At 40.6% G+C, this 12,273-nt stretch overlaps 1 protein-coding gene and 1 long non-coding RNA gene across 7 annotated transcripts in view; one reads left to right on the forward strand and one right to left on the reverse strand.

The window, feature by feature from the left end:
* The window catches only part of PCDH15 (protocadherin related 15), a 2,278,876-nt gene that overhangs the window by 309,611 nt on the left and 1,956,992 nt on the right, over positions 1–12,273 (reverse strand). The gene's annotated exons all lie outside the window — the stretch shown is intronic.
* Positions 4,933–12,273, forward strand: part of LOC135056490 (uncharacterized) — a 72,569-nt gene continuing 65,228 nt past the window's right edge. For 2 of the 5 annotated variants that reach the window (XR_010243989.1, XR_010243990.1), the window contains exons 1-3: positions 4,933–5,234; positions 5,670–5,895; positions 6,920–7,031. This is a non-coding gene — a long non-coding RNA (uncharacterized LOC135056490). Of the gene's footprint in view, positions 5,235–5,669; positions 5,896–6,919; positions 7,045–8,382; positions 8,659–12,273 lie in introns of those variants that run through there. The other 3 variants (XR_010243988.1, XR_010243987.1, XR_010243991.1) reach the window with 3 other exon arrangements.

Consider the following 12,273-nt stretch of genomic DNA (forward strand, 5'->3'; position numbering starts at 1 on the left):
ACAGCGCTAAAATGCCTAGTTACGGCACTGCTTGTAGTAGATGACATTCACTAGGAGTACATAGCACATTACTGGTTGAAACACACACTGTACAGTCAAAAAGATTCCACCCTTTATGTGACAATATTCCCTCCCCCTTCTATTTCACACTGTTCTCCACCGTTACTGTTAAAATCAGTAAATATCACTTATTGCATGGGCTGTGTACATGACTTGCTAAAGAGGTTTGCTGATATTGTGGACACTGGCAATATTTAATAAGCTGTGTTCTCAAAATAGAAGATTCTCAGTGTTTTTTTTCAATGGAATGTAAAAAATATTCCCAAAGCAATAATATCAAATTAAATTGTTATTATGCATTCAATATTATTGAATTTTTAAATCCAGCAGAGAAAACGGACAATAATCAAATGAGCTGCTTAGCTAATTTTGCCATCTGGCTTTGATACTTTGCCTTTCTCTGTAAAACTGACACAGATTTAGGCTGACACTATCCACTGTGCTCTTGTAGTTAATCTTGGTTCTGCCAAACTGGTGGAATCATTTGGCAACTATCAGAAATACAGAAAACAATGTCATTTTCTACATATGGCTCATCTTGTACAAACAAATCTATTTTTATGGATATGGATGTCACTAGATATTATTTATTTATTTATTTATTATTTATTGTATTTGTTACCAGTTATATATATATAGCGCACACATATTCTGCAGCACTTTACAGAGAATATTTGGCCATTTACATCAGTCCCTACCCCAGTGGAGCGTATAATCTATATTCCCTACAACATGTACATGCGTACACATTCACGCTAAGGTTAATTTGTTGGGATACAATTAACCTACCAGTATATTTTTGGATTGTGGGAGGAAACCGGAGTACCCGGAGGAAACCCACGCAAGCACAGGGAGAATATACAAACTCCACACAGTTAGGGCCATGGTGGGAATCGAAACCCATGACCTCAGTGCTGTGAGGTCATGGGTTTGATTCCCAACATGGCCCTAACACTGCCTGTGCTGCCCTAGACATTCAAACAGCAGCCGTTCAGTGGTATCTGACAGTATCCTGGTGTGAGAGTGTTCTCGCCTAAACATGTCCTCCTCTAGTTTAAGGTAGGGTATACCTGCTTGAGAAAAGATCTTATAGCCACTTCCTCCTCTCATCACAGTGATGTGTATAGCGACCAGTAAGCACATAGTAACGCACCTTTGTGGACAATCATCACTGTGATCAGATAAGGAAGCAGAAATATGTGCTATTTTTAATAAATACCTCCCTGGGGTAAGTGACATTCAAGGTTGCTGTAATACTACTCAATATCATCATTGAATACTTGCCTAGTTGACTGAGTGCTTAAGTTAGTACTCTTTGCTATTAAAAGCTAATATTACACTGGTGTATTTGTAGCATACATCACATTTCTCTTTTAAGTGATGCATTTAACAAAAACGAAGCAGTTTAGTGTCAGATAAAATGTCATGATGTATTATTTGAGCATTGCTTAATTTCAGTGTTCATTCAATGTCACCTATCTCCAAAGTGGCTGATCATTACATTGTCTGTGATCTCTGCAGTGCTACATTAATTCATTGCCATTTAACTCCACATTATTGTATCAATTCTGTGCCACCAAACAACAGAGTGGCAAGTCATCTTATTGAGTTACACTAATTTTAGCATAGCATGTAATTTTTCTTTGTTAATGATAATGATTCACACTTGTCCAACAATGCCTATGCACTTGAAGAACTTCGTACAAATCAATTTTACCTAGCATATAGCTGGCAAGCACTTTCCTGCATTATTACAGCTCTGTGCAAGGAAATAATATGCTCTGGAGATATACATTTAAAATAACTTTAAATTGGTCCAGTCAAATTATAATGCAACTCAAGACCTCCAACATAACAGATAAAATATGACTGTTGGAAAAAAAAATCCTAATTAGGAATCATTTAATATTGTGTAATATTATGTCTAAACTATTATCTTTTATGGCACAATTATTAACTGTAATTATTTAATTTCTAAGAATTGGAGCATAAATAATCCTTGGGTATTAAAGATAATCAGTTATATGGTTTAATGAGCGTAAACCAGTTCATGGGATCTATTTATCAAATGTAGAAGAACTAATTCTCTGGAGAGAAGTACAGTTTTCTCTGGAGTAAGGCTTTCTCCAGCACCCCAGTATATCACACAATGCCACAGTATGACACACAATGTCCACAGGGTGCCTCCTTACTGCTGATTGTACTTAGCTCAGAGGCTATTGTGGTGGGGTTCAGCCTCCTGATGACTTTGCGGCCACAAGCTACGACCCCTACAGACAGTGCTGCTGCAGATGGTATATGCTGTATACAGAGCAGTTCCCAGCTTCCATTAATCCAGCACAGATGCTGGAGCTCTTCGTCCAAATGAAGGAAGGGCCTTTAGGCCCATTTAACATGGTTCTTACTACCAGCAATATATTTACTTTATTTATTACAGGTTGAGTATCCCATATCCAAATATTCCGAAATACGGACTTTTTTGAATGAGAGTGAGATAGTGAAAACTTTGTTTTTTGATTGCTCAATGTACACAAACTTTGTTTAATACATAGTTATTAAAAATATTGTATTAAATGACCTTCATGCTGTGTATATAAGGTGTATATGACACATAAATTAATTGTGTGAATGTACACACACTTTGTTTAATTCACAAAGTTATAAAAAATATTGGCTAAAATGACCTTCAGGCTGTGTGTACAAGGTGTATATGTAACATAAATGCATTCTGTGCTTAGATTTATGTCCCATCACTATGATTTCTCATTATGGTATGGGATTATTCCAAAATACGGAAAAATCTGATAACCAAAATACGTCTGGTCCCAAGCATTTTGGATAAGGGATACTCAACCTGTATCACTAAATGTATCATTAGTGATACTTATGATTATGCTGCTGGTAACAATACTTACCTCTCTGGTGAGGTCCAACACCACCCAAATCCTCCTCACCATCCTCTGCTCTGTTGCTGCTCTATCAAGCCTGGGCCCTGGTAATTAGTACCCACCCCATCCTCTTGGCGCCGCTAGCAAAGGTACTATGAATGATGTCTTTACAGACCCATATTTTTATAGCAGTGTTATCCACTCCTCACTTCCTGAATCTTCACATTCATGAACACATACAGACAGTTTCAATTACTCGTGGCCTTTTCTATCTGATAACGTGTACAGAGATATTCTACTAGAAGACCCCAGGGCAGCAGTTAAGGCTTATTCCTGCTCACACCCACAGAGGGCGCCAGCAAAAACAAGCATTAACAGTTGCCATGGGACTGATCGTGAGTCTTTCATTAAATAACTTTGGGCAGTTTACCTGGGAAAGGAGACCGAACAACATAACCCGTGCAAATTAAATGGAACCACAATGCTATTAAGAGCATAAATAAGTTTAACATAAAAGTCTAACATTTAATCTATGACTTGTTGATAGAACGTAAATTGGATAAAATGTTTTCACCGTAATCTTATGTAAACACTGTTAAATCAGTTTTAATCTATCTAAATAACAGATACTGAGCTGCACATTTAAACATGTTATTTACAAAATGTGATGTATATTTTGTTCTCAAATAGTTTTGATTCTTTACAGCTCACTTGACTCGGAGGCAAAAGGGCTAAATTACATTCTATGACATGTCTTATTACTTGAGTAACATTATCTGATTTAGTTCTCTTCAACACATTTATCAGGATAAACACTTGCACGAGATAAGCAAAGCTTACATGCAATTTGGTGCCAAAGTAGAGGATGTATTTATCTTCCTCAGAGCTAAAGCACTAATATGAGTTTGCAGTGTTCATCCTCCTTATCTAAGAATGCGAGCTCGGTTACTTGAACTTACAAAGAAGCAGGGTACTGTCACTTCTCTGTCCGTACAATAAAATATGTGAAGACAATAAGTGAATACCAACAACTTAAAACCACTGACAAATGTAACAAACAAACAACCACAGAGGTCAGTACTCCCCATGACAATTAAAAAAAAAAAAAAGCTCAGAAATTGTCATTTAGATTAAGAGTAATTAAATAAAGATTGTTCAAAACGATTTTCTAAAAATAAATAAAAAAAACACCAACATTTAAAAAAATAAAATAATAAAAATCTGAACATTGGTGCAAACAATGATGGTCGGAACATCTAAGTAAATATATACACAGCCCACTGAGAGCAGCAATTGCAGGCACAGTGAGCTTTCTGACTGCATGCAACCATATCTGGGACAGCCCGGCCTGGTGTGGTTGAATCTGATGCGACCATGTCAGGTAAGTGGTTAAGAATCCACATAACAAGGTTTTAAGTATATATATTAAACAATCCTATCTTGTCACTTGCTACCCTGAAAAGTATAACGACACCTTCTTCACACACAATGTATATCTTTCATAAAATATTATCTGACTGAAACCTGTAACATGCTGCAAACGCCAAGAGTCTTAAGTAATAAGAAACATAGTTATTCAGAGTTATTGTCCTTGAGGTATAATATACTGTCGTTTGTATTTTGTTACCGTATACAGTAGCATAGGGAAAGGCAATGGAAACACACTGGGGATCATTTACCAATGAGTGATAATACTGGTGAAAGATCAAACTCGTTGCATATGATAATTGGTGCTCCAAACAATCCGATATCAATTGTCTTTTTTTAAACACCTGACAATTAGGCGCTGAATACATGACAAGAGCTGATTGGCTGGAACACCAGTTATCATATGCAACAAGTTTTATCATTCAAAATGAGTTTTATCACTCATTGATAAATGGGCCTCAATATACAAAAATAGCTGAGGAGTGATAAAAATGATATAATCACAGTGGACTTGACAGTTGATATGAACTCTGACCCCTCCCACCAGTGTCAGTTATGTCACAGTACTTCCAGCAGGATCTGGGCATAACACACATCTACAGTCTCCAGTGGCATCACAAGGGGGGGTGCAGCCCGCACCTGGCTGTCACCGACCAATAGGTAACACCAAAATGCCGGCTCCTGCAATGTAACATTATATGCAGCACACGGCTCCTGTCACTGTGTAGGAGCCGGCACTGCAGCCACAGCACTTCCCGGTGGCAGCCCGCATCTATCGAACCCCCAGAGTGATGAAAATGTGGGTTGGGACATGAAGCCCTGCCCCTTTCCCATGATGCCACATCAAGTGTCACCTAGGTAAGTGATGCCTCTGACAGTCTCCAAACAGTTATGTTATTTCTCATACTTACTGTATGCCCAGATTTATCAAGCATTATACAGTGATAAATAGCACGGTGATAAAGTACCAACCAATCACCTCCTAACTGTAATTTTTCAAACACAGCCTGTAACATGGCAGTAAGGACCTGATTGACTAGTACTTTATCTCCGTGCTTTTCATTTATCACTCTCCAAGATTGATAAATGATCCCCCTAGTGGCCCATTTATCAATGAGTTTTAGCAAACACATGACAGACATGAGCTGATTGGCTAGAGCACCATTTATCATATGCAATTAGTTTTTAATATATAAAATTTGTTGATAAATGGGCCCCTTAGTCATTACACACTATCTCATGATGAAAATCAACCAATGACATCACAACTTTATCTTCAACTAAAATGTATAGAAGAAAGGAAAAAGGCCCACATGGATGTACAGGTCTCATACAGTACTGAGAGGAAAAAAACTCTGTGTAAAGAAGAAAAAATAAAGACGTCCCAAAAAGCACAATAGTAAAGATGAAAAGGTAATGCTAAGGATAGTCAAGTAATAAAATCAAATGCTGATAAGTGAAATAGATGAGAGGGAACAGAGAGATGGAGTAAGAGCGGGAGAGAGAGGAGAAAAATAAGGTGAGCATCAAAAACGATGAGAGGGGATTACTATGCTTGATGTATCACGTCATCACTGAAGATGGAATAAAGTGTCTGTATATACTTATGAAGTCTGATGAGTGTCTTTTTAAGCTTTTTTGCCCTGTTTTGGATAAAGATAGAGATGCATCCATGGTCATCCATAATGACATGGATGGTGCGACTAGAGTGCCTGAAACTATGGTGTGTGAGTGCATATGCACACTATAGACTTAATTGGTGCACACACTGGCTGCGGATAGTCACGTGCATTTGCATAGTGGCAAAGATGTAAGTGGCTATATCTGTACGTGTTATTAAGTACTGACAAATACACATAGAGAGTCTATTCCTGCAAAATGAACCTGCAGTACGGGAAAGGAAGACTATCTGGATATCTATCTATCTATCTATCTATCTATCTTTATCTATCTATCCATATACTGTATTGTCCAACACATACTGCATACAGTCTTAAGATTTCACCATATATCAGTATGTAAAGCCCATAAAACTATAACGGCCCCTTACAGACATATACAGTGCACCTACTCACAGCTCCATGACCATACAGTAGAGTACAGTACTCTCTCTACCTAGAATACAGTAATGTGGAAATACCACTCTACAGATTCTGAGTCCATCAATGTGAATATGGAATAATGTTCCCTGCAATTGGTTGTAGTGGAAATATTCAATTTCCTACGTAATGATTTCTTAATGGTTAGGAAATTCCTATCTTTTTCACACACAATAATGTCTTCTGGCAATGTTGACCAATATTACATCACCAGATCACTTTACTAACAATATGGTGAGGTGCAAGTGGGATCATCATGAGTGTACTGGAGTATTGTCCTGGACCTGCCTTTAGGGAAGATGTAGTAAGCCTTGGAGATAGATAATGTGATGAAAATACCCAAAGAAACCAATCAGCTTCTATCATTTCATAGACTGTGCTAGATACATGACAGTTAGACACTGACCATCTTTTTCACTTTATCTCCCCTTCTATCTTTAATAGGACAAACAAACAGCCCTTTACAGTGCAGTAAAAATACCCTACTGTTAGAGAACTCCAACACAATGGCAAGGCACCAGGACACAGGAACATACAGGCAGACTGGGGACTAAAGGTTTGTACACACGGTGAGATCCTTGCTATGGCTGATTTTGACTATACTATTTCCCTTGAACTCCCCGGAGCCCAGCACCACCAATTTTGACTAACTTTTCTTGAGATATGGACTGTGTGTGCTTACGATTTTGGCTTATGTGAGATTTTGGCTTATGTGAGATGTCATTGACATGTGAGATGTACTAGATAGTACACCGCTCTAGCAAGGATTGACTTGCCTGCACAGTCTATCTTTTCTTGTGATGCCGACCTGGTGGGACTGCACATCGGGATCGAATCGGGATCGCAAGGTGACTTTCACCTTGCGATCTGCACTAGTTTTTCTTGAGATTTTGACTATATAGTCAAAATCGAAAGAAAATATCTCACCGTTTGTACACACCTTAACTAAGGTACAGAAACTAAGTAATATCACCAGCAGGGAGGAACTGACCAGAATCCATAATAAAAGGGAGACAGCCCAATCACAGGAGTAGTAAGGCTGGAGTCAGGTAACGAGGCATTCCAAACAGGTGTGCTGCTGCACGTATTAGCCAGTATCCTAGCTGCTAGAAGACAGCCGGAATGCATACAGGAATAAGTTGCAGTGGCGACTCATAACACCTTCAATGTCATGTGAGTCCAAGCCAAGCATGTGACTAATGGCCAGCAGTGTGATTCCAATCTCTGGAGTCGATATAGTGGGGAAATGCCAGCGGATGAAGTGCCCAATTACCCTAATGACTATCTTCCACTGATTGTAATGTATTATTATGGATTACTATGATATAGTGGTAGGAACGGGGAACTGGCTTCATAATAAAAGATACAATAGTAGTGTCTGACATTTCAGAGAACAAGTTGAGACAAACAATAAAACATTGTTGAGAACAAATTATTTTATGCAAATAATGTTGAATTAAAACAGGTTCAATGGGAATTGAAAATGAAACACTATTTGTTTCCAATTTTTAAATCTAGATAAATATTTGCAGTAACTACATTTATTATAGCAGCTTTTTATTTAAACAGTGAGTTATGAATAACAGCCTTTTCAGCGTTTGTAATTGTATTCCTGCTACTGCATAAATGACATGAGGTTTGTCATTAACTAATAATTAGGTTAGAATATATAGAAACTGTTCAGATTTTAGTCAATTGTGCTTAATTAGTGGTATGACTAAACATTATTTATTTATTATTTGAAAATTGTGTTTTATTTCCCCAAGTTTAAGCCAAAGTAGATTTTATGCTTTGAAGCTTAGACTTTAGCTGCTAAGAACTTACTATTATTATTATTTTTTTTTAAATATGATTACACGAACTGAGAACAAAAGCTAATCCCCTTATGTATTTAAAACTTCCTTCAGGTACGAAGGAGAAAGAATAGGAAAAGGAAAATACTTAATACAGGCTGCTGTGCTAATCTATTTCTAAATAAATGGTCACTGTTGTGATTAATTACCTTTCACTAAACATCACCATAATCTGTCTCTACAAATCAGTTCAAAGGATTTTTCATGTAAAAAATATGAAGTCATTTCATATACTCGGAACACTGAAGGATTGTTTCTGTTATTAATGTTGAATCCCAGATGCCATAAGAAACTTTTATGTAACTTCCTTTATTAAAGACTGTTAAAGTTCCTGCTTTATATTTTGCAACTGACACAAAAATATATAAAATAATGTGTATGTAATGAACAGTTGTGATTTATAATAGGGGCAGCTAGCCTTGCAGGATGCTTTCAAGCATCCGAAAATGCACCAGTGCTAACTAATGAATTATAGGGTACAGTGGCGGAACTAGTGAGCGGTGGGCCCAGGTGCGACAAAATGCTTTGCCCCCCCCCCCCCCCCCCCCCCATCCCATCCAAGTCCACCCCCTCACCCCTGGAGAGGATCTGGTGAGGGGGACCTGCTCAGGGCCAGAGAAATGGATACATAGCAACAGTGCTGTAACTAGACATTTTAGCACTGTGTGCAAGAAATGGCATCGGAGCCCCACCCCTGCATGCAAAACAGGGGCAGTGCACGCCGTAGGCGCGTGCAAAAATACATAGTGGTGTGGCTTCGTGGGGAAGGGTTGTGGCCACAAAATAATACCAATTCATAAACGGTGCACAGTAGTCTCCATTATTCAAATTACGCCGCACAGTAGCACCACTACACCAGGTAGAGACCCTTTTACACCTTACGGCGAACAGATTCCTCTTTTTACACATTACGGCAGACAGCGTCCCCTTTTTACACATTACAGCAGACAACGTCCCCCTTTTTACACATTACGGCAGACAGCGTGCCCTTTTTACACATTACGGCAGACAGCGTGCCCTTGTTACACATTACGGCAGACAGCGTCCCCCTTTTTACACATTACGGCAGGCAGATTCCCCCTTTTTACACATTGCGGCAGACGAAAGAAAGAAAGAAAGAAAGAAAGAAAGAAAGAAAGAAAGAAAGAAAGAAAGAAAGAAAGAAAGAGAGAAAGAATGAATGAATGAATTATACTTACCCTCTCCGCTGGCTCAGGCTCCTCGGTGCAGCTTCTGGTCACTCACGATTCCCGGGCAGGAGAGAAGGAGGAGGGAGGTGGAGGAAGGAGCCGCAGCAGCGCTGTGTTATTGGTGGAGGCGCTGCTGCTGCCCCTCTGCTTCACTATAGGCTGTTCTCGGAAGACAGCCTATAGTGAAGCAGAGGGGCAGCAGCAGCAGCGCCTCAACCAGTAACAAAGCGCTGCTGCGGCTCCCTCCTCCGCCTCCCTCCTCCTCCTTCCCCCGTACCGCTGCTCCTCTCCTCTCCTCTCTGGGCGGCTGTGCGCTGTGGGCAGCGGTTGCGCACAGCGGCATGTACTGAGTCAGTTTGACTCATTACATGCTTTGGGCTCCTGGACAGAGGGGGGCCCCAGTGCAACGCACTGGTTGCACTGGCGGTAGTTCCGCCTCTGCTAGGGATACTGATATACTGTACAGGAGCTATTTAATAAATGTGTATACAGTGGGTGATTCAGAGGCGATCGCTGCAACGGCACTCTGAAGGCTGGGCGTGCGCACCCAGTAAGTCTAAAAGCATCTTACTGGTGCGATCACCTCTGCCTGATTGACAGTCAGAGGCGGTCGCGAGGCGGGAGGGGCGCGCAAATGGCATTAGAACGCCGTTGGTGGGGCACGGTCTAGACAATGCAGGCGTGTCCGGACCATTGCGGGGGCGGGCCGCGGAGGCTGCTTGACATTGCAACCCAGATAGCGGCAGGTAGCCGCCTGCCAGTGCAGCTGGTATCTACTTGGCGGGTGCAAAAGCATCGCCGCCGTGCAATGCTTTTGCACTTGTTCGGGGCTTGGGGGCAGGGCCTGACATGCGGGGTGGACTAGCCCTGTGCTGGGCGTCCCCCCACATGTCAGGGAAACTGATCGTAGATGTGCTAAAATTAGCACATCTACGATCAGCTCTGAATCACTCCCTTAGTTTCAGCCATATTGTAACAAACTTTGTGAAGAGGACACATGCAGAGATATTCTGCCATTAATGTTGGTTGTTTTCATGCTTTATGCTACAAAATACACTAAAGCAATCAACTGGAGAATTTGTTACCCAGCATCCATGCAGTCCTGAATGCGTGCATAGCAAGCATTTTATTGCTCCAGCCAATTTACATACCGCAGTTTGGGATCATGACCATTATTCTGGTTTGTTTGACTACATTTGCTTGTGGCTCTTACCCTTATCATTTTTTCATGTATCTATACTGCCTGGAGCCTAGATTGGATTCCGACTATGCACATTGGTTCCTAGCTCTGACTTCAGCCTATATATACCCTACTCTTGTCGGTCAGTAGTCACATAGGGCCTTATTCAGAGATGGATGCAGATGCAATTGTGACTTCATCTTTTTGTGTAACACGACTGACTTTATCCTAATGTTGAGCTGATGGGCCTACTGAGATGCCCAAGTCACACCATTAGACTTTGCACCAGTCCTATGGTGGCACAAAATGTCTGGCAGAACATGGCCACTGGCAGAACTGTTTTGACACAATTTGGTTCCCAGTATAAAGAGTAAAATATGTGCCGCCATAGGCATTTTAAAAATTAAAAATATGCACACGTCTAAGGTGAATGTGCCAAAAAAGGGTGTGGCCTCACTGCAGTGGGTGTGATCTTGCTGGGAAAGTCTACCGTGCACCCCAGTTTTTAACCCTGCACCCACAGACTTAGGCCACCAAAGGAAAAAATCCTGATTCATGCCCCTTAAATTATTTGTCATTTTTCCTCCTTATAGCACATTACACCCCACACAGTAATGCCACTGACACCATATTATGCCACACATTGTTATTCCCCTGAAACCATATTATGCCCACACAGTAATGCCCCTTGCATCATATGATGCTCCACACAGTAATTCCCTTTGCACCATATTATACCCCACACAGTTATGCCCTTTGCACTATATTATGCCCAATACAGTAATGCCCCTGACTCCATATTATGCCTCAGAGTTATGTCCCTGACATAGTATTAAGACTTACATAGTAATGCCCATACTCCTTACAAATTATGCCACTCTACCTGCTGGTTGTCAGGGGTGACAGACACTGGCCGCAGGGAATCAATGCGATTGCACTGCTCGCTCAGCCCTAGAAATGACCCTGGCCACTGGTGCCACTGCAACTGGTGGGTAACATGTGAGCATCTGGGTAACCACAACCCTTCTACCTCCCAGGAACACCCACTGAAATTGCTTATCTCTGCATGCAAATTCCTCACTCTTAGCGGTAACTATCGGGAATGCATGTGCTGTAAGGATCAGATGCATGCACAGACTACAAACATCTCACTATGGGCCTGAAGCAGGCCCATAGTCAGATTAGCCGGTGGAAGGTAGTGGGGGAGGGGGGGGGGGTGAACTTGGACTTTGTGTTCAAAGTTTAGCCAGCTCCAAACATTAGTGGCATATAGGTTCCATGTCTGTTTGTGACCATGTGGTATAATATGTACTGGAGGCACTATAATATTACATAATATTATTACATATATTACATATATTACATAATACGACTTATGGTACTGTAATGTGGCACAATATGAAGTTGAGGCACTATAGAGTGGCATAGTGAGAACTGGAGCATTGTGTATCTTAATGTGAATTGGGGGTACTGTCTTACATAATGTGTACGGGCAGACCTACAACGTGACATAACATGAACTAGAGCACTACTATGGTCATTACAATAAACTATGGCACTACTATGTTTCAGAAA

The sequence above is a fragment of the Pseudophryne corroboree genome, chromosome 3, assembly GCF_028390025.1.
Source record: "Pseudophryne corroboree isolate aPseCor3 chromosome 3, aPseCor3.hap2, whole genome shotgun sequence".
NCBI lineage: Eukaryota > Metazoa > Chordata > Amphibia > Anura > Myobatrachidae > Pseudophryne > Pseudophryne corroboree.